The following is a 21,009-nucleotide window of genomic DNA, read 5'->3' as shown; positions in this document are numbered from 1 at the left end:
ATTTAAGTATACATAATTTAAGTATTGTTGTCTTCAAATTGAAATTAAATGCAGCTTCTGTGATGGAGAAAAGGCAGGTTTGACTAGAAGGGGAGTCTTTAGAAAATCATGTAGCCAAAATTATAATTGTTCTCATTGTGCCGTGTTTGGTTGAAATTACAATGTTAGAAAATACTCATTCACCCAAGTTTTGGACCAGTGGCACTCAGTGCCTTGTCAAAACCTTGGGGAGACTAGGTTTTTTGCGCATTCACAAAGAGTTCTGGAAGACTGAAAGGGAAAACTCTTTTTGATCATTATAGGTTCATAGGTGTGTAGTAGGCTAACTGCCCTGGAGCCTATATAAGCCTAGCCCAAGAAGATTACCCTGGCATTATTGCACTGTTATGGCCGATACAACCTTGGATCTGATGATGTCATTTTCATTTGTTCTCCAGTGAATGGGAACGAATGGGTTTGGATCTAACTCAGCCACTTTCTACAGATTCTAGGTTCCAAATCTGAAGACCTTCCCTTGCCCATAACCCCTGACCAGTACAACACTTCAGATCTCATTTGCCGCTTTTCAAGAGGGTCGGGATTGTAATTTCTTGAGCTCCTTTGGCTTGTGTTTTTTTTCACCCTTTTAAATTAAACCTTTTTTTCTGTAAATCTTTTATACCTTCGCACTTTCATTTATTAGGTAGTTATTTTTTTTTTTTTTTTTACCATAGTTGGTAAATTGTTTTTCCTTCTCTTTTACCTGTAGGTATATTCTCTAAAATACCATAGTTGGTAGTCTTTTTTTACTTTCTCTTTCTTTCTCTTACTGTTTAAAAAAAAAAAAAAAAACTCCTTTCGTGTACTTTTCTTTTACTAGTATGGTGGATAAGCCAATGGGTTTTAAAAAAATGCACTTGTGGGCATAAGATCCCAAATTCTGATGCCCACAGGGAGTGTGTTTATTGTTTAGGCCCAGCACATTAAGAAACGCCTTGCTGTGTTTGTGTGGCTTTTAATGTTAGAGCCATCAGTGGTCTGAGGAACAGACTGATTTTAAAGGGTCTTCTCCCTGCTTCAGTTTCTTCATCCAGCACTTCTTCAGGGACTTACACCCCCTCTCAAAAAGCAAAGGAGCACAGGGAGCATTGCATGTGCTGTCCTGCCCGGACTTCTCCTCAGATGGCTTCTTCTGAACCTCCTCAAAAAGTTCCAAAGTTATCTGATCAGAAACAGTCTGTGGCTCCATCCCCTTTTATCTATGTTTCCAGGTTCTCCCTGAAAATGGTGTCCCCGAGGCTCAGATCTCCTGTTCTCCAAGAAACACCTAAAAAGTCCTGCAGGCCACCTTCCACATCCTCCTCTTCTGTCAGGTCTTCTCGTAGGCTTTCTGAAGCAGAGGTGGATAAAGATGATTAGAACATTCCTTAGTGCACAAAACCAGATGGGGGCTTTGCCAGCTCTGTCCACCACCGGATCTGTGAGTTGTTCATAGGTTCATACTAGGCTATCTGCCCTAGGGCATTTATAAGCCTAGCCAGAATGTGTTTGGCTTTCGCCACCCATTTTAAATTTATTTTGCTATGCCCTTTTTCGAGGTTAGTATACTGTGCCTCTGTCCAACAGTGACACAGAAGTGATACCCGGGGTAAACCTACAATCTCCCATCCACTCATCAAGATTCCTCTTGAAGAGAGTCAATGAGGGACTCTGCCTAACCTGGACTGGGATTTTATTCCAGAGTGAAGGGAGCCTCTGGGTTATGAATCTCTCCCTCCAGCATGTCCTATTTATTTCAGTGCTGAGGTTCAAGTCTCTCGAGCACGTAGCTCGATGGGATTTGGATTTTCTGAGGTGCAGCATGTCCATTAATTCCAGGTTGGACATGGCTTTATACGTCAGGCACAGATCGCCTCTGAACAGGTGGTATGCCACTGAGTAGAGCTGGAGTTTCTTTAACCGGGCAGCATATGGCATCTGTTTGAGCCCTTTGATCCTCTTGGTGAGGTACTTTTGGGGTCTTTCCAGTTGCTGCAGCAGGTGTCTGGTAAGGTACATCCCAAAAGGGGCATTGTACTCAATTATGGGCCTGATGAGGGATGAGTAAAGAGGCACAATGACGTCCCCTAATCTAGATGTGAATCCCTTCATGATTAGGTGGGCTATATAAAATGTTTTTCTAACCACTTTGGCCACATGGTTGTCAAATGAGAGATTGCTATCAACTTGGGTCCCCAGGTCCCTAATTACTTCTTCTGTACTTAATGGATTACCACCTATGTGGTAATTTGTGGGCACTTTGTTTTTGCCAAAGGGGATGACTATACACTTTTTGGCATTTAGCTTGAGGCCATGGCTCTGGCACCAGTTGTCTGTTTCTATCGGGCCCTTTTGGAGGATGCTTGTGTCGGCTGGAGAGTCGATTATGGCGCCCAGTTTGCAGTCATCTGCGAACTTGGTCAGCCACAGTCCTTCCGTGTTGGCCTGTACCTCTGAGAAATATATACCAAACAAGAGAGGTCCCAGGACTGAGCCTTGTGGGACACCACTTGTAACTGGTTTGGAGTCGGCTCCAGCAATTCTAACCATGTGGGTTCTGTCCTTGAGCCAATTTGCAATCCATCTAGTGACATAGGGGTTTATATTTAATGGTGAGCTTATTTATAATGCCCGAGTGGGGTATTGTATCGAAGGCTTTTGCGAGGCCCAGGTAGGCTGTGTGGACCACCTTCCCCTCGTCAATTGCCTTGGTGACTGTTTCAAAGAAATCAACCAGGTTTGAGGCAGGATCTGCCCTTAACAAAGCCGAACTGGGTAGGATCCAGTGTTTGTAGGTCCCTAATATCTTTATTTATGAGGTCCATGATGATCCTTTCCATAGCTTTGCAGACCAAGCTAGTCAGGCTTATGGGGCGATAGTTTCCAGGATCCGTTGAGGCACCACCTTTATGGAGAGGGACCACTGTTGCTGTACGCCACTCTTTGGGCACATATCCTGTAGTAAGGCTGAGATTGAACAGTAGTTTTATGTTTGGGTTTAGCTCTTCTTGGAGTTCATGCAAGACGCAGCCCGGGACACCGTCTGGTCCCATTGATGCTGTGTTTTTTGTTTTGGAGAGGGCGGCTGTTACCTGAGCATCTGAGATGTCAGGAGGGCAGCACTCTGCTGGGATAGATATTTGCCCTTTTGGTGGGGAGGGGAGTTTGCTTGAACCTGTCAGCTAGGATGTTGGCAATGTCTGTGGGTTCGCTGTATTTTTTTGTCATTTTGGACTAATTCTGAGCATATCTGGGAATTGCCACCCAGGTTCCTAACATAACTAAAGAAAGCCTTGTGATTATCCTTAGTGTCCTGTGCAATTTTCTCTCGAAGCTGGCCTTAGACAATTTTATGTGTGCCCGTAGTTTTTTGCTAATACTGATCAGTGATGCCTTCCCTTTTTGGGATTTTGCTCTATCATTTAGTAGCTTCCTCCTTCTATTGTATAGTTTGTTTATGGCTGGGGTCCACCAGACAGGACGTCTGCCTTTGGAGGATTGGGTCTTGGTTTTATTTGGAATCGCATGATCCATGCATTCCTGAAGGTGTTCATAGAATGCGTTTATAAAGGATTCTGCAGTCTGGGCCGTATTTTCCACAGGCCCGGGGGCTTTGAAGGATTCCACCTCAGTTTTGAGGAGTGTGAAATTTGCTTTAGAGAAGTTTTTCACTGTGGTTTTCTGGGCAGGGGGTGGGATCAGGATGTGAATATCCAGTGAGATTAGTTTATGGTCTGATCATACCAGTGAGGGATACACTTCTGGTCTGGAGCATAGAGTCCCCATGTTGGTGATGATCAGGTCCAGTATGTTTTCCCCTCTTGTGGGAGTGGTAACAAGTTGCTCCATAGCATTTGAGTTTATAAATTCTAGGAACCTTTGGGCTAGGGTGTTGGAGCTAGAGTAATGCTCCCAGTCTATGTTTGGGTAGTTGAAGTCGCCCAATATAATGGTGTTTGGAGAGACCTTCATATTTTCCAGTGTTCTCAGGAAGGCCGAGTGGGGTTCCTGGGTTTGGGAGGGTGGTCTGTAGCAGGCTATAAACTGGAAGGCAGTTTTACCCACTGTTAGTTGCACATGGATAGTCTCTGATGCTTCGTGCTTTGCCACCAACCTGGAGGTGTGGGTATCTTTGAATATCGATACTCCCCCTCCTTTTGTGGTTCGGACCAAGTTTTGGGGCCGAAAAGCATGGTATGACGTATAACCTGGTAGTGCTGGGGTGCTCTCGGGAGCCCTGAACCAGATTTCTGTTACTGCACAGATATCGATGTTCTCCTTGCTAAGGAGAGTTTCGAGTGCGTGCATCTTGAGGTTTAGACTTCTGGCGTTGAGTAGCATTACCCTTAGTTTCTTATCCCTTGTGATACCTATGGAGGTGGGTTTGTCTTTTGAGCCTTGCCTAAAAAAGGCACTATGGGGGTAGCAAGAGCCTTTGCCAATATCCGAAAGCCCAGGGGTGACAGGTGCAAGCCGTCCCTAGCGAAGCATCGTGGCTTGTCGAGCATATCATCCCAAGCTGACAGGCATTGGATCCCCTTTGAATGACACCAGTACTTAAGCCAATTGTTGAAATTGATCATCGTCTTCATATTGTGGCATCATTCTTGGTGAGGGTAAGATGCTACTCAAGGTCAGGGTCATACCGGCCTGGGCTACATGCTCAGAGAGCTCCTTTATGTCTCTTTTCATGTAGTCCAGGGAGGTACGTCTCAGGTCATTCACACCAGCATGGACAATGACTGAGTCATATTTGTACTTGCCTTGGAGTGACCCGAGTGCTTGTGTTATGTGGTGGATCCTAGCGCCCGACAGGCTGCTCACCGTGACCCTCTCCATGTTCAGCCTGGTGAGCGGGACGTCAGTGTGCCTGACGATAGTCACCTATTACAAGTGTATCAGGTGTGTTGTTTAGTCTTAAGGGCTGGGACTGTTCGGCACACTGGCTTTGTGAGATATGGGTTGCACGTGTTTTTTTTGGGGTAGCGGCTGCTTGGGTGTCTGCTTTGGAGGTCTCTGCTGCTTCGGCAGATCTTTATTTAGAGCCTCCAAGTATGTTTTTGTGTGATTGTGTTTGGTTTGCTGTCATGGTAGGTCTATGTGAGACTGGAATTGTAGTGAGTGTGGTTTCCTTCTCCTCCTGTCTGGTTATGCCAGTACTGAGTTGAGAGAGCTTAGCCTTCAGTTTGGCTATATGGTTGCATCTCTCACATGTGTTGGAATTTGTTAGGAGGAGGAGAGGGTTGTCTGTGTACATGAGGCAGTTGTAACATTGCCTCATGATTCCCAGATTCACCAGCTGGACCAGACCGGAGAGGAGATTGACAACTGACCTTTGGACATGCTAGAATAATACTGGGAATTCCTTAATAATTGAAAACCAGGGCCAGTGGGGAGTGAGGGTGTAGTGCTTTTAATTTTTAGTGCTGACTTGTATAATTGCTTTAGTGAGCAAGTGCCAGGTAACTTAAGTGCAATGTGTTACAGGTAACTTAAATGCAAAAACGACAAACAGTAGCTTTCTTTCAAGTGAAACAAGGAAATAAGTACAGTAAGCAATGCAGATATCACTAGTGATCCACAGAAGCGCTGAGAAGCCGCGTATTAGGTGGAATTAGCGTTCCAGGGAAATAACAAGCATATAAACAAAGCTAGATTCAGCAGGCCTGGATCTAGTCTATGCTACAGCAAACAAGGTGTACCAATTTCAGTAAGATACAGTTCAAATATTCAGGCACTATAAACATTTAACCAGAAATTCCCAGCTCAGAAGGGCAGAGTCCAGCCTCTTCTCCCACAAGAGTGCAGAACCACTGCTCTCATCTCTAGAACACGGACATGGAGATTGGTCTCCAGTAATGACCATATGCCTTGAAAAGTAAAATAATGCCCCCCCCCCAACCTTCTTAATGTAAAATAACTGGCCTGAAGCCCAAGTGCTTAAACCAGAACTAATACACTTTAAGAATAACAGACACTGGGCTCTCAATCAGCAGTTCCCAACTTAGAAGGATGAAAGCTACCTGTCCTGCCACCACAGTGCATGCCACAAACCTTCCTAATGTATAACAACTGGTCTGAAGCCCAAGTGCTTAATCCAAAAGACTTAGAATTATAGCTACACTTTAATCAAGTTACCACCAAGCAGTAATAAATACAATTGAATACTTTAGAGAATGCCTGGATTAGTGCTCAAGTTACACAAACAAAGCTAGATCCAGCAGGCCCGAATCCAGTCTATGCCACAGCAAACAAGGCGCACCAACTTCAGTAAGAAGCAGTTCAGATATGCATGCACTATAAGCCTTTAACCAGAAATTCCCAGCTCGGAAGGGCAGAGTCCAGCCTCTCCTCCCACAAGAGTGCAGACCACGAACCCTCTTAATGTAAAATAACTGGCCTGAAAGCCCAAGTGCTTAAACCAGAATTAATACACTTTTAGAATAACAGACACTGAGCCCTCAATCAGCAGTTCCCAACCAAGAAGGATGTAAGCTACCTGTTCTGCCACTACTGTGCAGACCACAAACCCTCTCAATGCAAAACAACTGGTCCGAAGCCCAAGTGTTTAAACCAAAAGGCTTAGAATGAGTTACACCAAGCAGTAATAAATACAATTGAGTACTTTTAAGATGATGCAAAAGTAAAAAATTAGGTAGAAACACAAGTACAGTAAAAGCAGATTAAATTTTTTTTTTTTTTTTTTTTCTGAATAAGTGCTGAAATCAAAGAAACAGATTTGAGTGCTGAAACTAGAAAACTGGCTAGTTATAAGGAAAAAAAAAACTAAGCTAGAAGGCTTCCCTCCAACACAGAAGGGCTTGGGGGCTCAGAAGCCTACAAATAGTCTATACCACTTAACAGGAAAGGCGGGAAACAAGCTTAAATTTTTTTTTTCTGTTTCCCAGATGCTCTCTTTGTACACAGTGGGAGTGCCTGAAATCAGAATATGATCTCACTGCACTCAGTTGAGTGAGCAAATGAGATGGGCCCAGAAGGAGTATCCAAACACAAATTTACAAGAGGGGCAGGCAGTTGCAAGGCCACTAAGATTAACACCAAAACAAAAACAGGGAGGGTGGGTAGGACTAACTGAAGAGCAGAGTCAAAACTTCCAGTTCAGTTAATATTCCTTCCACACAGTTAAAATCAATTTAAATACTGTGTTTTTTTGAAAAAAAAAGAGCAGATAAAGGTACTTAAATTCTCTTATACGTCCAGTTGAATACAGCAAGTCCTTAGCCGGCCAAAGCTGAGGTTTTTAAGCAGAAAATATTTCGCACTGTACCACTTAAATAGGCAAGGACAGGAAATCAAAGATTGTGACTACCCCCACACCTGTTATTACTAGCAAATAACAAAGTTCAGCAAACACTGACTAACTTCCAGTTCAGTTAATATTCCTTCCACACAGTTAAAATCAATTTAAATACTGTATTTTTTTGGAAAAAAAAAGAGCAGATAAAGGTACTTAAATTCTCCTATACGTCCAGTTGAATACAGCAAGTCCTTAGCCGGTCAGCCTGCCTTTCTACCGGTCATTATTCCTTCTCCAATCCAGCTACCCATTTCAGGGCTGATGGATCTGAGGGTGCTGGGAGTTGATTGTGACGTGGTCAGCTCCGACTCTGTTGGGAGCATTACGGCTCTTGGTGCTGAATCGTCATTGTCGGATCAGAGGGGTTGACTTTAACTTGAAGTTTTCAGAGCCATAGCTTCCTCTCTGGGCCTCCGTGCTTGATGACTTGGCTCTGACTCCTTCTTCTGGGCTGGGGAGCTAGGGAGCTGTCTGTTGTTAGCTCCAGAGGGATTCTCCTTGGTTTCTCTGTTTCCCTCTTTCTTCGAGGTGGTGGAGAGGGTATTCTCCCAGCCGAGAGTAGTGTTGACTCTCCTTTCTCTGGATCCATACCATATTCCTTCTTTGGATCCTGTGTCTGAGCTTTCACATCCTACACCTCCAGGAACAACCAGGCCAGAAGAGCTTCCAAACAGCTCCATCCATGGAACCACCCATCGAGGAGGTCCCTTGTAGGAGAATGTGCAAGAGGAGGTCCTGCATTCTCCATAGGAATCCCTCACAGAAGACACTGACTTCGAAGTGAGGGAAGAGTCCCCCAGATCACCACCAGAAGATGTCTGTCTTGTAGACATCCTAGAGATCCTTCGCCAAAAAGGTGGCTGGTCTTCCCAAACCCCTTCCCAGGATGAGTTGGTGCTTTTGGAAACTTTTGGGTCTGGTCCATCTACATTTTGGGTACCCCCCTCCCCCCGCGGAGGAGCTTCTAGACCTGGTCTCCTACAGGGCATAGAATGAACCAGACTCCATGGTGCCTATCCCAAAATGCTCGTACAGAATTTTAAGTGCCTAGACAGACTGTACTGGATGAAAGGGATTCCGATATATGACATGGTTGTTGTGGCATCCACCAAAAAGGAGCTTGCAGAACAGAGCTCCACTGTCCATCCCCTTAACCGAGAGTCTAGGGCTTTGGACAGATTTGGGAAGTGAGTTTGTGTTAACGACTGTCGCATTGTGATCATTGAACTAGTGGCGCATTTCGCCACATTACAAAGAGACCTGACAAAGGAATTCTCTAATTCTGCCCTAGGGCCCATCTCCACAGAGGATCAGAAATCTTTTTCCTCATTAGTAGCCACCCTGCAATCTGTTAAAAACTTATCTATGAGGTTGATCTTGGCATCAGTACAAGCTACCCCAAAGGCAGCCAGTTCAGGTATAGCCACAAGGAGACTTGCCTGAATACAGTTGTGTGACTTTGCAGAACCCTTCAAGACATCATTCATCAATGCAAACTTTGGATCATCTTTGTTTAGGCCCACTATAGGAGAGATGCTCTCCTGGAGTGAATAGGACAGAAAGACTTTGCATGCTATTGGAATTCATTTTTCTACCCCACAGAGACCTTTCTCCAGGAATCAGCATGGTGGTAAGAAAATGCGGTTCAAGAAGTCTCAAGCTCCTTTCCAGGAGTCACACAGATTTCTGTCCTAGAAAGGTAAATTAATTATAATGGCAGACATCATCCACATGGTCTCATGAGTCTTTCTCTGATAGATCCTTCAAGCCTTCCTGAAAGGTTACCAGACTGACTCTTTCTGGAGGTAGTCAGGGGCTCTTACCCTTACACCAAAATGCCTGGCTAGCCATAACAAGCGATCTTTGGGTGCAGAGGATCATATCCAGAGAATACTTCATTCCCTTTTTACAAATCCTGCTAAAACCAAAGAAAATTCCCACCGATATTCCCAGACTGTCCCTGTCTGGAGGCAGTCAGGGGCACTTATCATTGCACCAAAATGCCTGGCTAGCCATAACAAACGATCCTTGAGTGCAGAAGATCATATCCAGAGGATACTGTATTCCCTTTTTACAAATCCCACTAAAACCAAAGAAAATTCCCCCTGATGGTTCCACCCAATCAGAAGGAACTAACAGCTCAAGAAATTGCATTGTTGCTAGACAAGAGAGTCATCCAGGAGGTCCCTCCAGACCAGACAGGATCCAAAATTTATTCAAGGTTTTGTTTAGTGCCAAAAAAGAGAGGGGACTTGACCAGTTTTGAATCTAAGCTATCTGAACCAATTTGTAAAGTACTCCAAATTACGGATAGCTACTGTTCAGTCCATTCTGCCCCTCCTTCAGAAAGACAACTGGATGTGCTCGATCGATCTTCAAGATGCTTGCTGTCACATCAAAATGAACCGGTGCTCTCGAAGATATCTGCACTTCTGGCTGGAAGCCAGTCATTACCAGTTCAGAGCCCTAGCACAGTCCCCAGGGTGTTCACCAAATGCATGACAGTGATAACGGCTTACTTGAGATTGCTTGGATTCATTGTTTCCCTATTTAGATAACGGGGTTCTTATTGCGCCAAACAGACATCTCCTAATAAAAGCCAGAGATTATTTACTTTATCTCGCACTCTCCCTGGGGATCACCTTTAACTTGCACAGATCTCATCTTCATCCAGTTCAAGCAATGGACTTCATAGGGGCTTGCCTAGACACAGTGACTTGTCTAGCCTTTCTGCCTCAGGACAGAGTTTGTATATTAAGGACTCATGTCAAGCAAGTCCTATCCATCCCAATGCCTATAGCAAGATTGGTTCTCAAAGCACTAGGGTCAATGGTTGCTACAGTAACTTTGATTCTTCCTCCCTGCCTACACATGACAATTTTCCAGTTGGTTCTAATGGTGCAGTAGTTCTTTCATCGCTATTCCATGAATCATCCCATAAAATTGTCTTGTGTGTACAGTGATTTTCCTCTTTGGTGGGTCCACTCCCAGGAGTTATCTAAGTCGTTCATTTGTCTTTCCTCCACCCAGTGCCTTGTTGACCACGGACGTCTCTCAGTTGGGGGGGGGGGGGCATTATTTTACTTTTCAAGGCATATGGTCATTACTGGAGACCAATCTCCATGTCCGTGTTCTAGAGATGAGAGCAGTGCTTCTACAGTTTCATGCCTTTTGTAGCTTTCTCCCAAAAGGAACTGTTGCAATACAAATGGAGAAGATGTCAGTAGTCTGGTAACATCAACAAACGAGGGAACCAGATCCTACCCCCTTTGTCAAGAAGCAGTAAAGATTTGGCAGTGGGCGATATCTTCCAGCCTCTTTCTAGCAGCAGTGCACATATTAGGAAGTCCAGCATTCTAGCAGACAGACTCTGCAGGACCATTCTCATACCTCATAAGTGGTCTCTCAAATAGTCAGTGACAAACATGATCTTTCACAAGTGGGTACAACCTTGATGCGACCTATTTGCATCCCCCTTCATCAACAAATGCAGCTGATTCTTTGCCCTTCTCCCTCCTCAGGGGAATTCCCCGAGAGATGCTGTAGTCCATGTTTGACCCTCCGGTTTCCTTTATGCTTAACCACCCTTACTTCTCATCCCCAAATTTCTTCAGAAAGCACTTTGGTTGAAGAGCAGAGTAATCCTCATTGATTGCTTGCTTCTGGCTCTCACCTTTCTTTGGTCTGACTTAATACATCCTCCTTGAACGCTAGATCCCAGTCCAGACCTCCTATCTCACCCATCAGGCCAGATTCACCCAGACATTGCGGGCCTCAAATTGACCGCATGGTTTCTCCAATTCCGATGATGGCTAGACATTCTAAGTTTTCCTGTCCAGCTTGAGAAATCTTATTCTCATCTCACAAAGCCTCTATTAGAAAAAGTTACAAGAATAAATGGAAAGAATTTGCTATTTGGGCTAATCAGAAACAATTTGACCCCTTCACTGCTTTAATTCCAGCAGTTCTCGACTTCCTTGCTTCAATTTCCCAGGACGGAGCAAGTTTTTGTACTATTAAAGTACAACTGGCAGCCATCTCGAACTATCATATAGGGGATAACGCTGCTTCTTTAGCATCATCTAAATTGTGTAAAGCATTCCTTAGGGGTATTTTTTTACCTGGACCTCCAATAAAGGACCTCACTCCACCTTGGGACCACATCATGGTTTTGCACGCCTTAGTACACACTCCTTTTGAACCATTAGCTAATGTGGATCTCAAGTTTCTTAGAAAATTTGTTCTGGTAGCTATAACTTCTTCATTTGTTCTGGTAGTTACAACTTCTGCAAGACGGGTGTCTGATTTCCAAGTGCTTTCTTGTAAACTACCATATCTGTTCTTTCACAAAGATAGAGCTACATCCTTCTTCCTTACCAAACATTGGCTCCAAAACCAATGTCAATCAGGCTATCAACTTGCCTGTTTTTTCCCCCTAAATTTGAAACTAAAGGTGAGTACATCTTTTGTCTTCTTGATGTACATAGACAATTACATTTTTACCTATACAGAACCAAAACTTTCAGAAAGTCTGAACAACTGCTTGTTTCCTTTTCTAATGCAAGAAGGAGAAGACCGGTTTCTAAAACTACCCTGGCTAAATGGGTAACAGATTGCATTTCATTAATTTATTCCTTGAAGGGTAGTTCCTTACTTAGATAATTGAAGGCACATTCAAACAGGTCGGTGTCTACTTCTGCAGCCTTTTAGGCTAGAGCCTCTGTTGACAATATTTGTGCTGCTGCCATTTGGTCTAATACTCATACTTTTATTGCTCATTACAAATTGGACACCATTTCTGGAAATAGTGCTGCCTTTGGTTCTGTGGTGCTCTGAAACATCTTTCCATGAGGGCTACCAAGGTTATAGATGGGGGCTATGTCCCATTTGTTGAGGAACGATTGAAAATGACAACATTAGGTAAGTTATGTATACTCACCATAGCGTTCCATCTGTGTTGTCCATTTTCATTTTTCCTCAACTTCCCTCCCACCTTCCCCCTGCCCTTAACACTAGGAGAGATCTGATGGAAGAGTGGTTAGAAACCTTAGCTCTTGTTTGAGCTCTTGATCTTTCATCTGTCACTTTACTATCATAGTATAGTAATCATAATGTATAACTGTGTATGTATTTATATATACATAATGGCAGCAAACTCAATCTGAGGTGTTGTATTGGTCAGGGGCATTATGGGTAAGAGAGGCACTCGAGATTCGGATCCTAGAATCTGTAGAAAGTGGCACAGTGGGATCATAACCCATTCGTAGATGAATGAAAATGGACAACACAGGTGGAACGTTGTGTTGAGTGCATAACTTCTCTTTTTTTCAGTATGAAGGAGACAAGGACCCAATTTCTTTCCTGTCTGATAGAATGATCTTGGTCATCAACAAGGCGGGGGGGGGGGCTCCCTCTGGCATTAGAGACCATCCATTTTCTGGATTTGGATATTGACATTTTAATTCCAGTAGAAAATTTCTTCCACGTCAAAAGTTCTCAGTCCTGCAAGGGGTGTGGATGCTTGTTAAAATGGGGAAAAGATTCCTTAATTAATACCATGGATGTGGTTTGCTTGCTTTTCCAGATCATGGGAGTGCAAATTAAGGAGTGGGCAGGATGTTAATCATATTGATCACTGTTGCAGTAGCCTTAACTACAGTAAACTCTTAACTGGCACCCATGGGGGATTGGTAGATGCCAGATAACTGTAGTTTCTGGTTGCTTGAGAGATACTATTAAGAATAGGCCTGAATAATACTGTACCCTATACTATTTGGTTTGACTTGTTCTTCGGTTGGGGAGAGAGGGAATTTATTCCTATTTTCCTTATTTAAACTCTAAAAACGTAAGGTATGATGTTCTTCGTGTTTCACTGTTGCAGTCATCGCACTTGGGTTATCTGCCTGCAGGTAGCCCTCAGTCGTCCTGAATACCAGAGACTTAGTATTTCTGCGTCGGTTGCTTTCTCTTCAGGACTGACGTCAGGTCGTCAGGGATGTAAAAACAGGAAGCCAATGCCATTGCATCAGTCCTTCTTGCCAAGGAGCCCGAAGCAGAAGCAGTTCGCATGAGTGCCGGTCAGCCACTACCTGAGTTTTCATTTCCGAACTGACTCATCCTGAAGTCTTGTAAAGCTAAGTACTCTATTGGGGGATCCTTCTTTTTTCTTGCTCTAACCGATGTCAGAAAAAGTTGTCTCGCCTGTGGAAAGCAAATACCACACCGAAATTTCCATTCTTACTGCGTCACCTGTTTAGACCCAGACCAAGATGTACCTCGCTGTCGGTTTTGTGCGTTTTTCAACGCCCCGAACTATTCGTCGTTGGGCCCTTATTGTCGCTAAATACTTTCACTCTCTATCTCCGTATTCCGAAATGACTTTGGTAAGCCATCCATCTACCGATCTTCTGAAAAAAACGTATGGATAAAGACAGACCGCATAGGTCCAAAACTGCTGACAACGCTTCCGTTAAACTAGTCGCCAGTTCACCGTTACTCAGGAGCTTTCGCAGCCCCTGATGCCTGCTTTGATGGATTCGCAGGCCACTACCGAGACCTGTTCGGAGTCCAGTATGCCGTGAGACTCTTCTTTTGACTACGGAACTTGCGAATGTGTCTTTCTTGGATGGGACTGAGCTGCTGTGCAGGCACCAGCTTCTGAGGAAGTTCTTCGCATTACCGATATTTGACACAAATCGACTTCTTTCGCGTCTTCCGTTCTGTCTAAAACTACCAAGTTTCTAAGGCCAAGAATACGAGCTATGCCTAAAAAACCGACCCAAACTCAAGCACCTGCTTCCTTGCCACAATCTCAAATGCTTAAAATGGCAGAAGACCTGATCATGCTGATTAGGGTAAGCCAGCCTTCCCCTGTTAAGAGAAAAAGCGACCTGTCCCCAGCAGCTTTAACTGACCAAGAGTCCGATGAATCTGAGGTTTCTGAATATGAAGACATGCTTATGCTTATGAGGATTCAGATGCAGATGAATCCATTCCTTCTGCTTCCCTTCCAGAGGATTTTTCTTTTGGTGAAACCCTACAATACTTTGAGAGAATCTCCACTGGAAATGCCAGGATTATCCTCAGTCCAAAAAGAGACTCAGGGAATTTTTAGATTTGCTGCAGCATAGACCCTTAACTATCCCTCCTGTTCTGGATGTTGTGGATGATGTCTTTATGGAATCCAGTCTAACTACTGATACTTTACCCCCTGCTCCAAGTAAACCAGACGGGTACTACAGAGTCCCTGACTCTCAAATTTCTTTTCAAAAATCCTACTGCTGATCCAGAGGTCATCTCACAAGGGTCTAAAGGCATAAAAGCAGCTACAACTAAGAATCCCACCCCTTCGGACAGGGATTCCTGAGCTTTAGACAGATGGGGTAAAAAAAGTATACACCTCTGCAACTCTCGCCATTCGGGCATTGAATTGCCAGTTTCACATGCTGAGGTACCAGCAGCATATTATGGAACTTATTAAGCAACAATTATCTACCTTTCCTGACTGCAGAAAATAAAGAATTACAGGAAGTTATGCATTCTGCAAGCCAAGTCAGCAAGCATACCTTGCAATGTGGGTTTGTCACCCTAGAAGCATCTTGCAGGGCAGCAATCACAGGTTTTGTACTTCATGCTTGGCTTAAGGAGCAGACCTCGCCAGACCATGTCAAATCAAAATTACTGGACGCTCCTTTGAACAAGGACAATCTGTTTGGCACCAAAGCAGAAGAGGTTCTAAAAAAGATGGAAGAAAAGGCTAAGTCTATGCAGATGGTCAAAGATTTTTTGCAAGTGCAGCCTCCAAGGTTCAGTAGGCATTGCCCCTCGAAACATTGGTCCTTTCTAGCCCCCTCAAGGCCATCTCAGACTAGACCCAGGGGAAACAGACCCCCCCCCCCCAGATTACAGTCTCAGGGTATGCAGAGATCTAAGCAATGGAGTACCTCCACTTCTAAAACAGGGAGTGTTAAGCCACCCCCTTACAGAAAGAATTCACAATGCCTTCTCATCTCCACTCCTCATCTCTGCCCAATTGCTCGTGCACCTAGGAGGAAAACTTGCCCACCATGCAAAAAACTGGTCCTCCATCATCAAAGACCGATGGGTCCTCAACATAGTATCCCAGGGGTACAAATTTTATTTCCACACACTGCCAACCCCAAAAGGGTTCCCAGACCTTCCCCCAAACTAGTGGGCAGAGGCACAAAATCAAGTTCAATCCCTGCTCTCCATAAGGGCAGTTCAACCTGTTCCTGCAGAACAGATAGGTCAAGGGTTTTATTCCAGACTTTCCTGGTACCCAGAAAAGAGGGCACCTGGCACCCAATCTTAGATCTTTCCATTCTAAACACCTTCTTGGTGGTACCAAAATTCAAAATGCTCACCCTTCAGCAACTTCTCCCTCTGCTGTCCAAAGATGTTTGGTTAGCCACCATAGACCTAAAGGAAGCCTATCTGCACATCCCTATCAGGGACTCATGCAGGAAATTTCTACGTTTCAGGGCAGGATGTACGCATTATCAGTTCTCTGCACTTCCCTTTGGCTTATCCACTGCTCCCAGAGTCTTCACAAGATGCCTGGCTCCAGCCATTGCCTATTGCAGACAGAGAAAGATTCAAATATACCCTTACTTGGACGATTGCCTTTTTCAGGCAGACGGTCAGGAAAGGCTGTTGCAACACCTGCCATTTATTTTGGACCTTCTAACCTCCCTGGGGTGGGGTACACTATCAATGAAAAGAAATCAAAAATAGTCCTCAGTCAAAAGATTGTATTCCTTGGCGCAAGCTTGGACACAACATCCCAGATGGCATTCCTTACTCCAGAAAAACAAGCAAGCCTATTAGGCTACTTCGCTCAAATGGCCACCAGAACCCAGCTATCCGCAAGGAAAATCCTGCAGGCTCTAGGGTTCATGGCTTCTTGCATTCTAGTAATTCCATATGCCAGACTGCATATGAGGAAACTTCAGTGGTACGTAAGTTTTTGGTGCCAACATTCTCAGGACCTGGAAACCATCATACCTATCTTACCTTGTCTAAAGACAGAGTTTCTTTGGTGGGCAGCAGCTTGCAACCACAACAAGGGACTTCCCTTTTCACAAGCCCACGCTGCCCAGACCCTAACCACAGATGCATCAGACTATGCCTGGGGGGCATATCTGGATAAGTGCATTTAGGACCACTGGAGCCCAAACCAAATTCATCTGCACATCAACCAAAAAGAGATGCTAGCTGTTCAGCATGCTCTGACAGTTTTCAGATCCCTACTCTCACCATGACCCCTGCTAATAAACTGACACCACGGTGATGTGGTACATAAACAAGCAGGGGGAACCCATTCTTACCCACTCTGCAGGCTAGTCATGACCCTGTGGAACATGGCTTTGGCCATGCATATTCATCTGCGAGCTCCGTTCCTACCAGGCAAACAAAACTCTCTGGCAGACGACTTAAGCAGAAATCTCCTAGACCTGCACGAGCTGCAGTTAGACCTCAACACCTTCAGCCTTCTAATCGAGAAATGGGGGAACCCGAAGGCGGACTTATTTGCCTTCCTCTACAATCACCAGCTCAGCAAATTCTGCACCAGGACACCTCACAGCAGGGCCTGGAAAGTGAATGCCCTATCCTTCTAGTGGATAAACTTCTCAATCTATGCATTTCCACCTCTGCCTCTTCTTATGAGAGTATTACTCAAGATAAGACAGGAAAGACCAAGGTCAATCCTGATTGCCCCAGATTGACCATGCCAGCACTGGTACCCACTACTGTGCAGTTTGTCACCGGTGCCACCATGGCACCTACCCCAGATCCCAACCCTCCTCACTCAGCAGGTGGGACAGATCTTGCATCTGTGACTGCAAACCCTGAACTTTGCAGCCTGGCATATTCCTTGAGTTCTCCTCCAGTGGCCAGCCTAAGCAATCAGGTGCTGGACGTCATTCTTTTAGCCAGAAGACCCCAGTACAAGGAAATTCTATGCTGATAAGTGGGAAATGTACTGTTCCTGGATTCACTCTAAAGGAGCGGACACAGCACTTCTCTACTTGCCTCTCATCCTGTATTACCTAGCAGATCTACTCCACAGAGGCCTATCCTTCTGTTCCATTAAGATCCATGCATCTGGCATCTCTGCTCATTACAGCACTGAGCCACCTCTCCTCTCTTCTCTCACCCTCTCATCAAACAATTCCTGAGGGTGGCTAACAACTGAAGGCCACCAAGGAGAGCTCCCACCCCTGTTTGGGACCTTAACTTTGCCCTGGAAAAGCTCATGCTACCCCTCCTTTGAGCCTGCAGCCTCAGCCGAGTTAAAATTCCTCTCTTGGAAAACAGCCTTGCTTCTGGCCATCACTTCAGCTAGAAAAGTGTCTGAGCTACAAGCACTTACGGCTGTGGAACCCTTCATTATTTTTCATGCTGACAGGGTCTCCCTGAGGACTAACCCTACTTTTTATGCCTAGAGTGGTGTCTAGTGTGGCTCTCAACCAATCTATGCAGTTGCCAACTTTTTTCCCTAATCCTCAAAATAAAGGGGAAAGGATCCTGCACTCTCTAGATGTGCACAGACAGCTCAGATTCTACCTTGATAAGACTAAACCCTTCAGGAAATCTAACCAGTTACTAGTCAGCTTTGCACCAGGGGCAGAGGCAAGGCAATATCAAAACAAACCATCTCCAAATGGATAGTACACTGTATCCATTTCTGTTACACACACCATGGGAAACCACCCCCTCTGGGGGTCAGAAAGCATTCCACTAGGGCAACTTCAACCTCTACAGCATTCCTCAGGGGAGTCCCTACCAGTGGCATTCTGGAAGCTGCCACCTGGAGTTCTGTCACACCTTCACCAAGCATTGCCACCTGCCTATCGTTTCCAAATCCAGGGCAGGTTTTGCAACAGCAGTCCTGCAGGGCATACTAGCCAGCCCCAACTCTTCTTGACTGCCTCCACCCATTCTTCAGCTTTGGGAATCGACTAAAGTGTGATGACTGCAACAGTGAAACACGAAGAACATAGTACAGTTGTGTACACTTTCCATAAATGTAGACGTTCAAGTGTATTCACTGTTACAGTGTTACAGTCCTGGTTTCCCACCCTCCAGCCCCCTTATATCTCTCTCTCTTTCCCCTTATCTATCTCTCTTACTCACCTCTTACAGGTCAATTGGTATTTACTTTTTACGGGTGGTGTTCTTTCCACCATAACTTGGCTCCCTATTTGGGGCTCCTTACATTTGGGGCAAGAAAAACTGATGTAATGATGTTGGCTGCTGGTTTTTATACCCCCTGATGACCTGACGTCAGTCCTGAAGCGACAGCAACGGACACAGAAATACTAAGTCTCTGGTATTCGGGCCGACTGAGGGCTACCTGCAGGCAGATAACCCAAGTGTGACGACTGCAACAGCGAATACACTCTAACATCTACATTTATGGTACGTGTACACAATTGTACTTTTCTGCGGGGGGGGGGGGTGCAGAAAGTGCAGCACATGAAAATTGCACTGTATTTCTTCGATTTTTTTCTGGTTGCTTGAGTTCCGGTTAACTGACAGTTTAGTGTATATGGGTTATATCCTGCCAAGGGATATAACAGCTGGCCAGCTTCCAAAGCTTCAGGGCACCTTACACATTTCCAAATTGTCAGCCATTTTGAGCTTAGCTGACTAAATAGACAAGTTTGGGCACCAAGCCTTTCAGAACTTTCCTGCTGCCGAAGAGTACTGTCCTCCTGAGGCTTTTCTGCTTGTGCCGTTCCTTTACGGGGCAAATAAGTTTTCTTTGGGAAGGAAAAAAACTTTAATTTAAAAATAAAATATTTGTTGAATAAAGCTTTCCTGTTCAAGAAAGTCAAAATTAGAGCACTTTTTTTCCTTTGTCAGTTTAAAAACTGTTTAAATTAATTGAAAACCTTTTTTTTTTCTGTGGGAAAATTGCTTATTTTACTTTTTGGAGCAGGCAAAGTGTTTTAAAATACTTTTTACTGTGTTTTTTACTGTGTTTTTATGTGAAAAAGTGACCTTTCACCTTTACTGGCTTTTTTATTTGTTTTTCCCTTGGAAATGGATGGGTATCATTTTTGGCTTGATCATGGTGTGAAGTGTCTTTCTCACTGTCAGTTCTTTTAGCCACAGAAAGAAAAAATTAAGCAAACGGCCTTTGCACTACAACAGGCTAGCAATGTGCCTCAGCCACAGGTGGGTGACTCTGCTGTGGCCATTAGTTGTACCTCTGATCACTAATATTTTACCTCAGATTTCTGTGGTGTAGTACTTTTAGCCACTATGAACCAAGGGTTATCCTGTTTGATTATTGGGGGTCCCTTCATTGGACACTAGGGAGCCACTATTAGAGGGGACAGGGAAGGCTTCCCTGTTTTGTTAGGATGTTGTGCCCGTCCTTGGGGAAGCTGCTGCTGCCATAATAACACTGTTGGCCCAGGTTTTCGGTCAAAAAGAAACCAAGACTAAACCTGTATTTACTCCTAGAATTCCCCTAAACAAGAGTAGTTCACTGGGTCTGACTCAAGGTTTAATTTAAGCTGTTGATCCTTCTTGTAAAGTAGTTTCTGGTGAAACCGGTACCTCTTTTCTTAAAGAGATTCAAGATTCAGCATCTGAACAGAAAGATGAAGAAACAGGTACAGGTTTTTTTCCTCTGATTTTTGATTCAGACTCTGAGGAGAACTCCGTGTTTCTGATTCTCATTCTGGGGTCTCTTGTTTCTCTGAGACATTTTCCAGAATGTGCTGCTGTTTCCAGTGTTAGTACACTGGGGTTTCTCATTCTCTCAGAAAATACTATCAGCTGTTAGAGAAGGAATTTCCAGAAACTTCATCCATTCCTCTAGTTCAGTCAGCTTTGGAGGATGATTGTGTTACTGCCTGCAGTTTTCTTTATAGTCAGCCAGCTGCCCCTGTCAGGCTAATATAGTAACGTTTCTTCTGACTGATTGTGAAAGTATGAGGAGTGTTTTGTCTGTTTTGTGTTGTGAGGAAAAATGTGCTTTAAGTAATTTACTTCTATTGTACAAGTCACTACTCATTTTTTGCAGCGTGTATGACTCCGTTGATGCTTCCTGGGCTGTGGCCACTGGTAGTGTTTTGAGGAGGTTTGCCTGGCTGCATCCTCAGAACCTCTCAGATGATGATTAAATGAGATTTTAAATTATTTTGTGGAAAGAGATTTAGTTATTGGCCCCTGTGCTGCAGAGGTGATGAAGTGTGACGAAAGGGATACATTTATACAGGGAATCTCTAAGAACTTTCCCCCCTCCACGAAATTTTCCAAGGGGTTCTGTTCCCCCTTATCTACTTTTGGCAAAAAACAAAAATAAGCAGTCTCAACAAAATGCAGGTACACAGAGATTTTTAAGAAGAAATGGCGTGGGAGTTCCCGAAAGAATTCTCGAACCTCCCAAAACAAAGTACAATCCAAAAAGTCAGAATAGTTATTTAAGGGACCTTGTTCCAAAGAAAGGAAATGCTTCTAAACCAGATGTTCTTTGTGTTTCACTGTTGCAGTCATCACATTTGGGTTATCTGCTTGCAGGTAGCCCTCATTCGGTCTGATTATCAAAGTCTTGGGTCCTGCGTCGGTTGCTGTCTCATCTTGTATGACGTCAGGTAGTCAGGGGTATAAAACATGCAGCCGATGCCATTACATCA

The 21,009-nt window shown here is 44.4% G+C and overlaps 1 protein-coding gene across 1 annotated transcript in view; it reads left to right on the top strand.

Moving 5' to 3' along the window:
- The window catches only part of PAXIP1 (PAX interacting protein 1), a gene marked incomplete in the record, with an annotated part of 1,449,657 nt that overhangs the window by 92,243 nt on the left and 1,336,405 nt on the right, over nt 1-21,009 (top strand).

Source organism: Protopterus annectens, chromosome 3.part1 (assembly GCF_019279795.1).
Source record: "Protopterus annectens isolate FY-2018-M chromosome 3.part1, PAN1.0, whole genome shotgun sequence".
Taxonomy (NCBI): domain Eukaryota; kingdom Metazoa; phylum Chordata; order Ceratodontiformes; family Protopteridae; genus Protopterus; species Protopterus annectens.
The sequence above is the reverse complement of the archived record's forward strand: the minus strand, read 5'-3'. Positions and strand labels throughout refer to the sequence as shown.